This window comes from Cephus cinctus, unplaced genomic scaffold (assembly GCF_000341935.2).
Source record: "Cephus cinctus unplaced genomic scaffold, Ccin1 Ccin1_scaffold0401, whole genome shotgun sequence".
Lineage (NCBI taxonomy): Eukaryota > Metazoa > Arthropoda > Insecta > Hymenoptera > Cephidae > Cephus > Cephus cinctus.
In genome coordinates this window covers 789,064-804,090 of record NW_014333085.1, presented here as the reverse complement: position 1 = coordinate 804,090, position 15,027 = coordinate 789,064, and the positions used below count along the sequence as shown (strand labels likewise).

Genomic DNA, 15,027 nt, shown 5'->3' with positions numbered 1-15,027 from the left:
AATAACAATCCTTGATGGTTAATCAGCGGTAAATGTATTTTACATGACAGCGTGGAATTACTGATAACATGACCTAACCTAACTTAAGGGGGCAATATACACCTGGCAGGGTCCAAAAAATCGATTTTTCAATTTTTACATTTTCTTAAAGTTTTATATGTTAAGAGTGTCTGCTGAAAAATTTAAGTAAAAATTCCGAAAAATGCCAAAGTTATAGCCCAAATAGTACATGCGTTCGTTGGACCGGCGCCGCGCCGCGTCGTGTCATACAGGTAGTACGGCGCTGTCCATTCGGTCTTATTGTGCCCATTGTGTTTTTTTTTTGTATATCAGCATTTTATTAGTCCTGCATAGCCTGTCTGGGTTGAATATTTCAAACATAACGGTTATCCTGACAGAAACTTAGCGTGCTTCGTCAGTAGTTTTCCGTCCGTCTAACTGTGCCATAGAGCAAGTATCGAAGCCTTCGTTTCTGAATAAAAGTATTCAGGAGTAAAGGTGGAAAGGCGTAAAGGTTCTCGAGAAAGTCACAAATCGAGTGAATTGCGGAAAGATCGCAAAAAAAAAGAAAATAGCGCCTAAAAATCGATACGACGCAGAAAGAACGGAATCGAATGTTAGTGCCTGTGCCACAAAGCTGAAGACTGCACGAGACGTTCCAGTGCCGGAAGACCTAGGTAGACGATATGGGCGTACTTTCCACTTCGGAGAACCTATATTATGGACCTGGTAACGATGAATCTGTGTAAGTTGAACGAATTGCATGATTTATCCATCGACAAATTTTCAAACGCGTTTTTCTCAAAACTACATTTTTCAAATCGGTACCCAAAACATCTCGAAAACCACTGAACCGATTGACTTGAAATTTGTTGTGGTTATCTTATACATAATTATTTAGTCTTTATCATAGGATTTTTTTTCTTCGATTCTTCGTTTTTTTGGTTTTTGCAAAATACGAGCGAATTTTTTCACGAAAATAGCTACATTGAGTTCAAGCGTTCGCCATTTTGTCAAAAATCTATATTTTTAAAATCGGCTATGATAAAGACAGGATAATATTATCTAGTTTAATATTCTCTTTGGTTTTTTTGATAGACAGTGGGTGAGGATCGTGCCCTGGAGTAATTTTCCCATTAAAACGCTGAACCCCTCATGTATGAGGATGGTTGCCGAAGGTGCTGAAGGTTGGATCAAAATTATGAGGTTTGTTACCAGCTTATGATATTATGATATATTGTAAAGTATTAACTGGGAGGGGGTGGGTTATTGCAGGGTGACGTCGTCGAAGGACGCTTGAGGTATCTAACGGTGTGACGAACGTTGAGACAAGACACCCGTAGCGAGAACGTGTCGAAGAAGACATTGAGAATCGAGAATAGGACGTAGACATGGAGTAAAGGTGTATGGTATCTATATAGCTATAGAAATAAATAGAAGTTGCCGTGCGCATGCGCCAAGCCGAGGGTATAAGAGACCCTGAGGAAGGTTCGCGGTGCAGTCTCTAGCCGCGGTACCGGTGCCGCGGTCCTCTATGTCCGCGTTTCGTATGAATCGGCATGATGATTCCCGGTTTCGATTAAAAAATTCATCCCTGTACCAAAACAGCCTCCTCAGCCCCTGGGGCCCAACGTACCAGCTGTACGTTATTTACAAAGAAATCTTTAATCCTCTTATGGCTGCTTTAGCTGGTTTCTTAATTGTACTATTTCTTTTTCATAATTATTCCTGACATGTGAACGCATGCCAGTTGTACTTTTATATGACGAATATTAGAGACTTTATGGGTTATAAAACGCTTGGGTATCGTTACTGTCTTGTATGATATACTTCGTTCTTTTTTTTTCCTTCTTGTAAATTTAGTGAATTTTAATCTCTTAATGCTTAATTCTCAGTTGTCTGGCAAGCGGTACTCTGTTCGTTTGAGAGGCTGAGAGGCGGAAGAGGGTGGAGAAAGTTTAACGCCATTTTACTTAATTTTCACTCGTGACAGTCAATTCGCGCATGACTGCGGCTATTTCCAGTTGACGAACCGCGAGAGATAATATTCTTGAAGTTGAAAGGACTTTTCATTCGTGGATAAATGATAAATAAATTTGATGTGTGTCAATATATATATTTTTCTTTTTCATGGTTCTCTTGGCCATTAATGATAGTGGTAGGAGATAGTAGTTTAAGTTTAAGCTTATTTAAGTTCTTACTTTGTTTTCTTTTTGTCTTTTGTAATCCTTGTTCAAACAAATAGTAGAATTTCCCTAGGATACATAGTACTCTGTGCATATACCCAGTTCGTTTTCCTAGTCTAGTAATTAATGAAGCTAATTTTTTGACAAATGTCTCACTACCGACATTTGACGTAATTTTAATTGTTCGTTAAATCCCAAGTGTTTAATTTAATTCCTAAATCTACGTAATTGTTTTTATCGAGCTACCGTACGAGCGTTCATCTTGAAAGTATGTGTATCCAAGGTTCGTTTCTCATAACATTGTTCGTTTTAGCGAGTTTCACTTTGGTGCCATTTAAACTTTTATAAGTAACGTCATACCGAATATCGGAAGCCATTCAGAAAGTCTATGAGTGAATTTCCAGAATATTTGTCAGTAATGTTCATACTTGGTTTTATATGACTTAATCTGATATTCAGATGTTTTTTATAAATTTGTCCATACTGTAATTTACTAGGATATTTTTATCGATAGGATTGAAAAACTAAAATTTATAAGTAGGATATTTTCTTTTAAGGCTTTTGATATCGATCCAGCCTCTTTGACTAAAGGACGGAATAGATTTGCCAGCACTTCTCCAGTTCGTTGGCCAGCCACTATCGTCATGAATTTTAATTCGTCAGTAACGAAAGAGCTTCGGAAGTCGTCTTCGGTTCTACGCCGCGAAATATTCTATAGACTCTCACACTCGTTCAGCAATTTCGATTTTTCGAATAATTTATATCACTGTCGTCGAGGTCAATTGAGATTAGATTAATGATAGGAAATAGGCACAATTTAATGGTCATCAGAATCGATCGTGTTTAATGATCAATCATGTTTATAACCCTTAACAAATATTTTTCTGCTTTCTCTTTAATTTATTTATTTTTTAAATTTTTTCCTCTCATTACGAAAAATGCGTACTTGAAAAATAAACCGAGAAAATTTTGCACATACGTAGCATGTTTCGAATAATATTTAACGTAGCGGCATGCGTGCTGTTATAATTAATTTAATTCAATCGGTATTTATCATGTGAAAATTGTCATCTCGTACAAAGGTGAGCTTGTAATGTAAAAAATTCTCAATACTGTATGAACTGTTATACGTATTGAACAGAGGAACTAAAAAGAAATGTACATGACTACCATAAAATTTGGATAAAACGGAAAATTAGAAGCTGCGCTCCTCCATAATAGTTGCAAGCTTCCCTTATCTATAAGTAAATGCTGAATTCGTTTATGTGGTCATTTGCAAGTTTAATTGCTGACGGGATAACCGGCGCGTTATTAAACAAAGGAGAGAGAGAGCACACCGTAGCCATTGGCAGTTCGCAATTTAGCGGAATGAAGATACGCCATTACGGTAATTTCGAGAACACAATTGTGCAGTGTGGTACAACGAAAATTGTAGCAGCGTCCGTATCATACGCCATTTAACATAAATAAGATCTTAGGAAGTGTAAAAGTTTTCATTAAAAATTCCATATTTTTATCGGAAGTTTTACCAGAGAATCGTACGAGACCGCAGTGCATTATGGTGACGCAGTTATCTCGAGTGTCATTATTATTTCAACTCATTCACTGCGACTGTTTCCACCAGTCGCGTCCACATTCGTAGTTTACGTTAGGTTATGTTATGCTCCTGGTATTCATATACTCGAGTGTCGTTGAATCCTGATCACGTCGCGGGCGTCAAGTTCAAAATTAACCTTAAACTTTCCCATGTGAACTCGGCTGTAGGTTGAAGTACTCTGGGCCTCCATAAACCGTGGCGGTTAAGTGTACTAACGGTGTCAACGGAATAGCGTCAGTGAGTCGCTTTAAATATGTACATAGAAATGCTGCCTTAAACGGCACACGCTTTTCGGTTTTACGTAGTTATCATCGGGATACGTATTTATTTTGTCGTCATGACGATTAGCATGCGTAGTGGGAAAGAAAAACAAATGTCGAAAATGTCAACAGCTCAGTGCGCGTCACGATAACCTTAATTTTCCCACAGCTTTGATACAAGTTTGCCTAATTTAATCTGTGTTTGCTGACGAGATCGGATCAGATTAAGCTATTTAATTCACCGTCAGTTCCGTCCTGACGCTTTGACACGTCCGGCGGATTTATTTTTATTGGAAAAGTGCTACGCGCCTTGTGTTTATTAAAGGGCCGAATGACGTTCGGACGGATTTATTATTTCTCAAGATGGATGCCGGGACGAGTTAATCTTATCGGTAGGAAATCTGTTGCCTCGAGACACAGTCTTTCTTATACGTTGGACAACTGCCAGGATTCTCAGTGTTTTCTTCAGTAAGTCTAAACGAGCCAGAGTGACAAGGTGCAATATTTACTGCAGGTTTAGTACGACTGTACGAGGCACCTCGATTCCTTTATACGTGAGTAATAGCTGTCATCTTATTCAATGCTGGACAATTATATGTAATGTTACTTCCGAATGAGGTTAGAATTTTTTGTCATAACTTTATAGTCGTTTCTCGTGAAAACTAAATTGAATTTAACGTCCTGTCGTATTATTATCGTTTATCTACAGGGTGCTACCTTTAATCTACATTACGCTACAAGAGCTACGAAAATAAACCCCTTTGGTGGTTCTGAGTGGTCTTAAGAAAATTTGGTTAAATGTTTAATTAAGGGCCAGACGTAACCGCCAGTCCTGTAGCTACTTCTTTACGAGCCTGTCGAAATATTCACAAGGCACCAGCTTCGTTATCTGCTTCATTCCGTTGATTATCATTAACGCAATCTTCACGGGACTAAGACGAAAAGTGACAAATGTTTCGAAATAAAAGTTTAATCAGAGGCGTGGTGTCGTGCACAGCGAAAGTCGCCCTTGCTTGTGAAAGTGAAGTGAGAATATTTTATATTAAGAAATAAATATATATACAGCTTTTTTATTATATCGTATAGCGGCAGACCGCGAAATAATTAATTTCGTGGCTTTTGACAGCTGTCAGCCGGTACATACCGGGCGAGACCCACTTTAATTACCGAGGTCGAAGTAAATCTCAAAGCTCGTCTTTAGTCTACATCGAATTCTTGGTAAATAAATTATCGTCTCTCGGCTCTCTGTCTTTCCCAAGCATGAAGATCTCACGCTAGCGTTAGTCCTGGGAAAATTGTATCCTGAAGAAATATGGCCGACAGGATATACACGCGATACCCTGGTCGAAACGTAATTCTTTTCTTTTTTTTCACCTTTTCGATATTATTTATTTTATTTTATTACCTCCGCTGCTACCAGACAAGAAATACATCTTTATACGAGCAATAATGGTGACCATGGACCAACGTAGAAACACGATGTACCTAGTTTCTTCACTTTTATCCAAGTTTTCTCTTTGTGGTATCATACTTCTTTTTTTCTTTCTTTTCTTCCACTTCTGCTTCCTAGGTTACCGAGATGCATTCGAGTTTTCCCAAGAGGTGGCTCACCAGATGGGAACTTTATCCTTTTCGGAAAAACTCCAAGAGGGAACCTAATGGGGGATTCTTAGAAACTCGTACCACCAATTGGAAAGTTTGCCGCAATCAGCGATACCGGCCATGCGGTATTGCTCTCGGCTTTAGTTGCTTCTGTCTGTCGACTTTGTAGCTGGATTATGGTAGTCTATTTTTTAATCCTTGTCCTTTTCTTTTTTTTTTTGGTCCAAAGATCTCATTCAACGGATGTCCATTAAGTTTCGTGTCGCGGGTACAGAGGAAACTGCGTCGTTCGAGATGACTTGGAGATTGTTGAAAAGTCACCTTGACGCTGTCGCACTGACAATGAGTTCAGCCTGAAGTTCGTCTCGAGCAGATCCATATACGTGATGCTGTTTGACTTCGTCTTGACACAAAGGACCGGGAACGTCAATTCAAACTAGATAAATAGTTTGCGAGTAAACTTTGGAAATTCTGGGAAACGAAACAAAAAACAAGGTTAAAATTTATATTTTCATTGCTAATCACAGCGTGGACGTAATTCGCGTTCAAGAATGACGTTTCATAAATTTCAGCAGCCGCAGCGCCGAGTCTGGCAAGTCGATCAACTGGATTTCAAAACTCGGCCGAAAGCGGCGGCAACGTTAGAAAGTTGAGAACATCCTTTTCAAGCGTAATTGACACGAATTTCGTGAGTCCGAATTGCGGAACTGCCCGACTGCTTCCAATCTGTTCGTAACTACTTTCGAGCACGTTAGGGACTGGGACTTATTCGCGATGACTTTGCGAATCAACTGGACTCGCTGCTCCCTCGTAATCCTCTAATGTCCTGGATGAATTAAAGATACAGACGGTATCCTCTCCACGTCAAAGGATTCAACTAGCTTATTCGGCTCTGCATAAAGCCTATTGAACCGCGAAATGTACTGCCATTTTCGCAAAGGGGTCCTCAGGCTCGATGTGGCAGTTGAAAAATTGGCGAATATTCAAATAAACATATATTCCGCATGGGTTAGGTTGGGTAGCCCCTTTACCGTATCTAAAGCCATTTCTCCATGCACGTACTCGATATTCAAACGGGAGCGAAAAAAGTTTTTATTGTCAAATCTGCAAGCAGAGAATCGCGCATACTGAGCTCTATTAAATTGCACGTTTCCCTCTGGTAGCGGATCACGGAATATCAAGAGCGTTGGTAAACTGTGTTATGGTAACTTTTTTTTTTTTTTTTTTTTTTTTTTTTATCAACACTCGAGCGTCTCAACTCACAGGGAACAATGACGTTTGACGTGATAACGTACAGATATCCTTTCCAGATTTCCCGAGTCACAGTGCAATCATCGTGGAACTAAATTTTGACGTCACACCCTGTCATCCGTTCAATTGACTCGGTTATCAAGGGTGGACGTGATTTCCCAAGCACGTTCCCTTGGCCCTTCGGGCAGAGACTCTTTTACCAATTTAAATTCAAATTTTCCCTCTACAATTTACTTCACTTCTCCGGTTCCACTTTCGTCTCTGTAATGAAAAAAAAACGGACATTAATCATTCTAGGCTCTCTCTAAAAAATCCTCCAAGTCTTGTCAGTATCCGTATTCCAATTACATGAGTTTCCTAGCTCTGTAAACGCGGACCGTCCTTATTTCATTTTCTGATTTAATCGTGGCTATCGATAGGGCTCGAAAGCTTCTACTGGTTACGGATCAAGGTGAAAAAGGTTTCGAGATTGCAAGGGCGTGTGCGTGGCTCGGTTATGTACAGATTGATATATACATAACTCCGTATGTAACGTACAACGGGTAAACACAGCTTCGCGTAACTGGGAAACGTGGATATTGACTCGAGTAATTCCATAACTCGTGGCGCCTGGGCGTGCCTAAAGGTCATAGCGGTGCTCGAAAGTGGCTTTACGTATGGGCAATAGAGGGTTCTTACTTCTATGAAAAGAGAGCTTTAAGGTATAAATAGGTGGCACAGGTGACCAGCCCCGAAGGGTAGCTTTTCTACATTCAGAGGGTGCCCTTGACACGCGGTCAAGCTTTAAGGTTGTCCGTGGAGCAGCCGCTGCTGCATGTTGGGGGGTGAATGCAGGATGGAACGTCAAGCTCTTGTCAGGGGGTGTAATTTTTATTTCCATCGGACATGTGTCTGCTTCGATTAGGAATTATCTGGGTCTGATTTTTACTGGGGTGAACTTCCCTCATGATTCGAGAATGACGACAACGTTCCAACGGTCGATGAGACTGTCTCGAGGGGGTGGATTGCGGTTCACCCCGAATCCGTAGTATGTTCTTGAGTTAATTCGGGGCAAATTCCGAAATTCTATACCGATAATTCCATGGGGCTTGTACTTACGTGCGTATTTATACAAAAATTTGACCCGGGTATTCAATGAATTCTGGTATACGAATTGGAAGGGACGCTTGTAAGAGAAATGAAAATCGATTAAATATTTCACAGCCAATGAGCATCCCCTGATACATCGAATTGTCTGATGTAAAATTCTTTTTTCTTTTCCACCCTTAAAAATTAGGGCAGTCGAGCAAAATGGAAATATAAAGGCTTACTCGCGAATTTTTGACTCGAGCGGAAAAACAAATTGTAGCCCCGTACCTTCTCTCCGTTCCTTTGGGTTCGTTCAGCCTATAAGAAAAATATGAATAATTTTTACCCATTTAGATTACCCTCAATGCAAATACGCAGGTTTTCATTAATCAGTATAGCTGTACTGGGTATATCAGGAGCCATTCTCATTCATAACACCCCGAGTGTCCTGAGGTTCTGCTATACCATTCTACCTGACGTCAACCCCCCAGGCACTCCAATTTTTGTTTCTCTTTCAACCCCTAGAGAACGTATTGCCTCCAGGACCGTTACAGCGACGCCCCACCCATTTTCTCAAATACTTTCCCAAGACTCCACCGTACGTCCGTATCCTCGAGGCGCTAAATAAATCTCGCCCCTTTTCTGCGAATTTCTCTTTCGTCTGTTGGCATGCAAACATCATGTTAGCCAGACACGTTGCGCCAGCCCTTCGTTTCAACTGAATTCGCTAAACCACGCGGATCAGTGAATCGCGCGGCAACAGTCAGGAACAGTGGGAATGGAATTGTTGAAATTCCCGTGAGGGATGGAGAGGCGGGAATTTTGAATTTGATTTTAAGTTTTTTTTAACCTACAAGAAAATACATTTTTTCTGTGCGTGGCTGTAGCCAATACGATCGGGTCGGGTTAGTAGGGCAAGTGACTAAAATTTCCTTGGTAAATTTATGCATTACGTCAGTTCAAGTTTTCCAGTTCGCTCCAGGGATGAATATTGACGATGAATTCCTGGTGGGTCCGGAATTTGAAAACGTGGCACAGGATGCTTGAAGACTATGGAGAAGACGGAGGTTTAGTTAATTTTAATTTTTTTTCTTTTAGACAATACAAGTCGAATGTGACATAATGCATGAAGTGTCATAGGATGACTCAAATGACAATGATAAAATCATTGGAAACGATTGTGTGAGGATGAATAACCTTTTTTATTTACTTTTTTTTTTCAAATCGGTCATGAAGTCACTGCAGGTAGAGTCGAGGAAATGGTCGAGGGTAACGAGGACCTGAGATGCCAGGATGGAGGATTGGTGGAATTCTGAAGTACGTTTGAATTCTGCTAGGGTACAAAATTTCAATAGAAGCAACCCTGGCGGCTTGGAACTTTTTACTCGTGGGTAACGTAGAGTCACTATCTATGTCTGCCTACTCTTGCTATCCTTTTCTTTCTTCTTTGTAGGAGAAAAAGAAAAGACAAGCGATATTAAAATTTATATAGTCAAACGTTCCACATACATATCACTTCTCTATTGAATTCACAGGGGCGTGGACTTACAAGGCAAACGGAAAGAAACTGGATTCGAATAGGCCGTTTTGGCCGCAGGTGGTTCACTTCTTTGCATATTGGCTCAACCTTTCTCGGCTATTTGTCTGTACCTTCCTGTATACCATGGTATAGGCTGTGTATATATATATATATATATATATATATATATAGATAAATATACGGCCGAAGGAGGAAAATACATGCGAATAGCCAAAACACGTTGATACAGTGTGAGCAGTATCTTCGCCAAGAAGGGTTTGGCTACTATTCGTACTATTCAGATTATTCGCTCCAACCCTCCTGAATGGGATATTAAAAAAGCAAGGAAGTATCACGTAAATTTGTTTTGCGCCTGTGACTCGAACGATTCATTAATAACGTACAGAAAAATATTGGCCCCAGGGGGTCGGACTGTTGCCATCGCTCCCACGTGCATAAGGGATGCCTTTTAATCGTTCGACGAGTAACTGCTGACTCTGGGGGGAAAAAAATGAACCCTCACGAAAATCCAAATGTATCCCACGTATTTTGTGCCCTAACGTAATGGGTTACGATTCATTTTCTTACGCTTTTTATCACGATAGGCCGTCTATCGTCATTGACTCTAACGCTATATTTTCCGGTTAACAGGAATCCGATCAGTTTTATTGGATAGCAACTACGAAAGAGGGTTTTTATTTTTGCGCGTTAATTTTTCTTTTTCTTTTTCTTTTTTTATTACGTCACCCCGCTCAGTAGTACTCGTGACCCGTCCAAGTTTAGGGGTGGTTAATAAAAACGTGGGTACTTTAGCGCCAATAATTACAGGATCCGATGAAGGGGTCGTTGTGGTCTTTATTTATATACGTATATTTAGAAACTCCTATGGGGGTGCAAAATACATACTTTTTTTTTTGCAAAAAAAAAACATGAAATAACCCGAGGACCATAAGCCGGCCGCAATTTTCAGGACTTTTCGGCAGTACGTCAGGGTAACGACCCCTTATTAGAAATAATTGTGCGATGGCTCGGCTCGTAGGAAGTTTATGGGTCTTGGTGGGAAAAAGGGGGAGAGGCTGGAGGGTGTTGCGCCGTATCGTTGTCCTAGGATCATCCGACCCGGAACGGTGAGCTTTTATGGAGCCACCCCCTAGTCATTCTTTCCCCTTTAGTTCGGTATTAACAAGTACACGGGTGGCCGGGTCGGGCCATAACAATTTTATACGAGGTCATCGAGATCTGACCTTACCGCGTGAAGTACTTCCCGTAACAGTCAATAGTATCGAATCGATAATTCCAATCGAATATACATTTCCCAAGTGATTTAATTTCGCAACACCTCGCCCACCCTTACGTACGGCAAGGGACGAATTCGCATGGCTTTCTTTTTCAATAGTCATACACTTCCGGTTTACCAAAATCGGTACGGTACCCGACCGCAAAGCACACAAGTGCTACAAGGGTCGCTAATCAGAGGGTTGTTGTGGGGTTTGTTGCGGTCTTGCACCGGGTACCGGGTAGCCGAAGAGGTCGCGCCATTAACCCGCCGTCGTTAATAAGGGTAGGATCTCGGTGTTCCTGGCCTCGAGCTGGCAAAGGATGACGCTCTGACGACTGGCTTTCGATAAGGGTGGGACAAGGGTAGCTACAGTGAAAACCAATTAGAGAGTACACACGGTCACGCTAACGCAAACCCCGTCAACCATTTTGCAACCCCACGAATTTATCTCCCCCCCCCGCCGCGTCCTCCCCCCTTCATTTCCTCCAGCTTCATCCCCCTCGTTCCCTGCTAACCCCAAAAGCTCTCAACTCACATCCTCGTCATGGCCCCTCGCCCCTATCTCTCAGCTCACCCGACACCAATTGCTCTTGCTGAGCTTCCCTCTTCAATAACGTTGTCGTTATCATTATGTGTATGTGAATATCGTCAGCTTTACCGGAAGCACACGAGTCGACGTTTCACCCGGCTTCGTCCTGTTCACCCTCTGTCGTTTCATACACACACGCTTACCATCAGCAAGATCTACGTGATTATTCAGGTCGTACGCACCAGCTGAAGTTAGCCTCACTATTTCAGCGATAGAGCCAACTTCAGACTGCTTTAATAATTTCCTATACGCCATATGATATACCCGGCATGCCTCGCGCGTCATACGTAACGGTCCCCAACGGCCATAACCTCACTGCCAAAAGTAAACTTGACAATAATTCTTTAGTGGACTCGTGAGTTCCCGTTACGAGGTTTATGTTCCACTGGCTTAAGGCTGATCCACAGACCCTTTTCATATGGATATTTATGACCAAGGATCTTCGTCAGAATTTATCGATTAATATACAGGGTGTCCCAAAGTTACCTGACCAACGGGGTATGGCGGTGTTCGGGAGGCACCACTGATCACGAAAATGACCTTCCTTTTGTCCGGAAGGTCATAGTTTTTAAATGGGAGCAGGTCAAAGTTGACCAATCAGAGCGAGGCGTCAAGAGAAACGTAGACACCTGCGGACGAGTTTTCTTCCCTAGCTTTTGTTTCTCGGTGGCTTCGGGCAGGATGACGTCAGCCGAAGACATGCCTATTGGAAACAAGAAACAAGAAAGAAGCCACCGAGAAACAGAGTTCGTAGGTGCCTACGTTTCTCTTGACGCCTCGTTCTGATTGGTCAACTTTGACCTGCTCCCATTTAAAAACTATGACCTTCCGGACAAAAGGAAGGTCATTTTCGTGATCAGTGGTGCCTCCCGAACACCGCCATACCCCGTTGGTCAGGTAACTTTGGGACACCCTGTATATTAATCGATAAATTCTGACGAAGATCCTTGGTCATAAATATCCATATGAAAAGGGTCTGTGGATCAGCCTTAAGCCAGTGGAACATAAACCTCGTAACGGGAACTCACGAATAAACTTCCAGGTCCATATTGGTTTCTATCGAGCATCAAACCCCTTGAGTTTCAGTGGCGAATCGAGTTTAAGTTTCGAAATGGTTTTAAGGCACTCCCCATCCTTATACACAGGGCCTGCAATTTTCTATTTCTCTTCCATTACGTCTCTTCGGCTTCTCTAGCTTCGCACCGCACTCTGTTGTTGTCTTTTGGTACTACTCGTTCGATCTAATCGAATGTCGCAAGGCTCGATAAAACGTCGACTCTGCCATACTTCACGCGGAACTTCCATTAGTAACGTTATTAATCGGTTGTTTCGCCTGGGCAATGCTTTAATTATTGTTTAATGCCCCGCGCGGATGGCTATCGGATAATATTTATTGTATAAATACGCTCTTTAAAGTGGTTATACCGATTATGGTTTATTGCCTGTATTCTGTCAACGAGGATATGCAAAGGCACGTGGTGGTTGGCTTGCTTTATAGCTTAGCTTCTTACACGTACAGTATGCATATGGATTTTATTTATATATGCACAAAATGGTAACTGTCGACTTTAAATGGAATATCCGTGCTTTTTAAGGATTTAATACGAAACGGCGCGATATACTTGACGAAGGTAATTTTAATTAGTGGTAAATTGACAGCTACCAGCAATCGAATATAATTTATTTAACGCGTTGGATTTTTGTAAATTAAATCGTTAATTAATCCTCGCGTCCCTCTCTGACGTCCTGCTCAATGTTTCAAGACTAGTCACTGGCCTATAGTTCTTTCGCTGCTTTTAATTAGTTCACATAACTAGACTGTAACTTTTCCAAGACGTGTTATCTGTCCTCCCAATCTTCTTAACTCTTGACCGTCCGTCCGCCCGAAGACGGGCACGGAAGGGGAGTTGGATATTTTTTAAGGGGCCCTTTTGTCCGCTTATGGGGGAAAAAAAGACAAGATGGTCGTCCAACAATGGGATGGGATCCTTTAAGGTTCGCTTGACTGTGTATAATGTTTTTGTCAGAATCTTATCTGACCACCTGATAATGGTAAGAAAAACTCTTCGTGCAAAATTAGGAAATTCAGTGCCTTTCCTCGTATCCGTCACATCACTCGGTTGTCCCTTTCTTTCTTATCTCTTTTTTTTTCATTTTATTTTCCCATATCTTGGTTCACAAAGAAATATGCAAAATTACTCCACATTGGGCATCGAGAGTTTTCTTGGTTACAGAATACGATACCATGACATTCTGAATATAATATGTGACAGATAATATTTGGTCCATGAGAATCATCTCTTTTACGCAGCATCCGTTAAATATTTATTTCTTCCTAATACACGGTGTCCAAATTTATTTTTAACTTTGATAATTTTTTTCCTTCTCTTTGATGTCATTGTGCATATTCTCGTCTGTGTCTTCGGCCAATCGAATGAATGAGATAAAACAGGGGAGGAACTGGATTACGAGATTCAGAAGGTGCGTTCGGAATACTCGTCCTTGAGGACTCTGTCCCGAGGAATAAAATTCTCTGTGAATTCATCAGCTGCGGGACGATGAGATAAGAGCAGGGGTGCGTCTATTAAAATATGGGCTGACGCAACCAGAGAAAATTATCAAAGGGATTTAACCTGGTCTAATCGATTAAAATTCAAGACGGCGTATTTGTCTGTCATTAGAAGATTTCACCCCCACCCCCACCCCACCCCTATTCTTACCTATCCCCCCTACCTATCGTATGTACTCAATTTCAATCTTCATGGCTCCTTTCATCTCTTTGACTCTTCTTCTTTCTTTCTTTATCATTCTGAATCTTTTTTTTTTTCAGGGTTCATCCCCTAGTTCCCAACCCTTAGTATCTACTGACTCGAATGGACTTCATTCTTGGAACGGTACCGCTGATTTAGCCGAGCACTTTAATAACTCGTGGGGTGCATCAATATCTTTTCATATGTACGTAGAAGATAAGTCTGAGGAAGAAAATTCGTGAAGTTATCCAAGATGGGGTATGGTATGGAACGCCCTTAAAATTTCATCCCCCTTCGCCCCCCCCCCACCCCACCCGCCTAAAAGAAGGTGGGGTCGTACTAATTTTTCTTTCTATGAGAATCCACGACCGGATGCTTTACGTCAGAGTGCTTTTTGTTTTTATCTTTATCTCCGGACATTCGAGATGAAACGTCTCCTGGTACTGGGAACAAAAAGATGGACAGCTGATAAAAGATTCAACCCTTAATTGGTCCTATGAAAGATTTCTTAATTAAAATACCAACCGAATAATAAGCTCAGGTACTTTCTCTATCTATATCGCTGGCTCTCTTCTCTTTCCCTTCGTTCCAATTGTTTGTCCCCCTTTTAACCATTTCTATTTAACGCAGAACATCTGTACCAACGGATGTTAGGATTAACGATATCAACCATCCCCCGGACTTTGCTTCCCGTCTCAAGGACTTATGCAGTCACTTGGACTTGGTGGATCAATTTTTTCTTTCTTTCTCAACTACCTACCGAAACAGAAGAAACGGCGACAGGCTGGAAAATAGGAGGAACGAAGAGATTCGGGATAAAGGGAACGTTTACGTCCTCGCTGTCTCACGAGAGTAGAAAGAAAAGAAAGTCACTTTCATTTTATTTTTATTTTTTTTTAATTTTTTTTTTTTTTTTTTTTTTTTTT

General features: G+C 41.3%; 1 protein-coding gene across 4 annotated transcripts in view; it reads left to right on the top strand.

Moving 5' to 3' along the window:
* Positions 1-1,504: 1,504 nt before the first annotated feature.
* The window catches only part of LOC107267441 (metabotropic glutamate receptor 7), a 77,081-nt gene continuing 63,558 nt past the window's right edge, over positions 1,505-15,027 (top strand). For all 4 annotated transcript variants that reach the window (XM_025084564.1, XM_015739178.2, XM_025084563.1 and 1 more), the window contains exon 1: positions 1,505-1,641. The gene's annotated coding sequence lies outside the window, so the exon portion shown is untranslated. The remainder of the gene's footprint in view (positions 1,642-15,027) is intronic.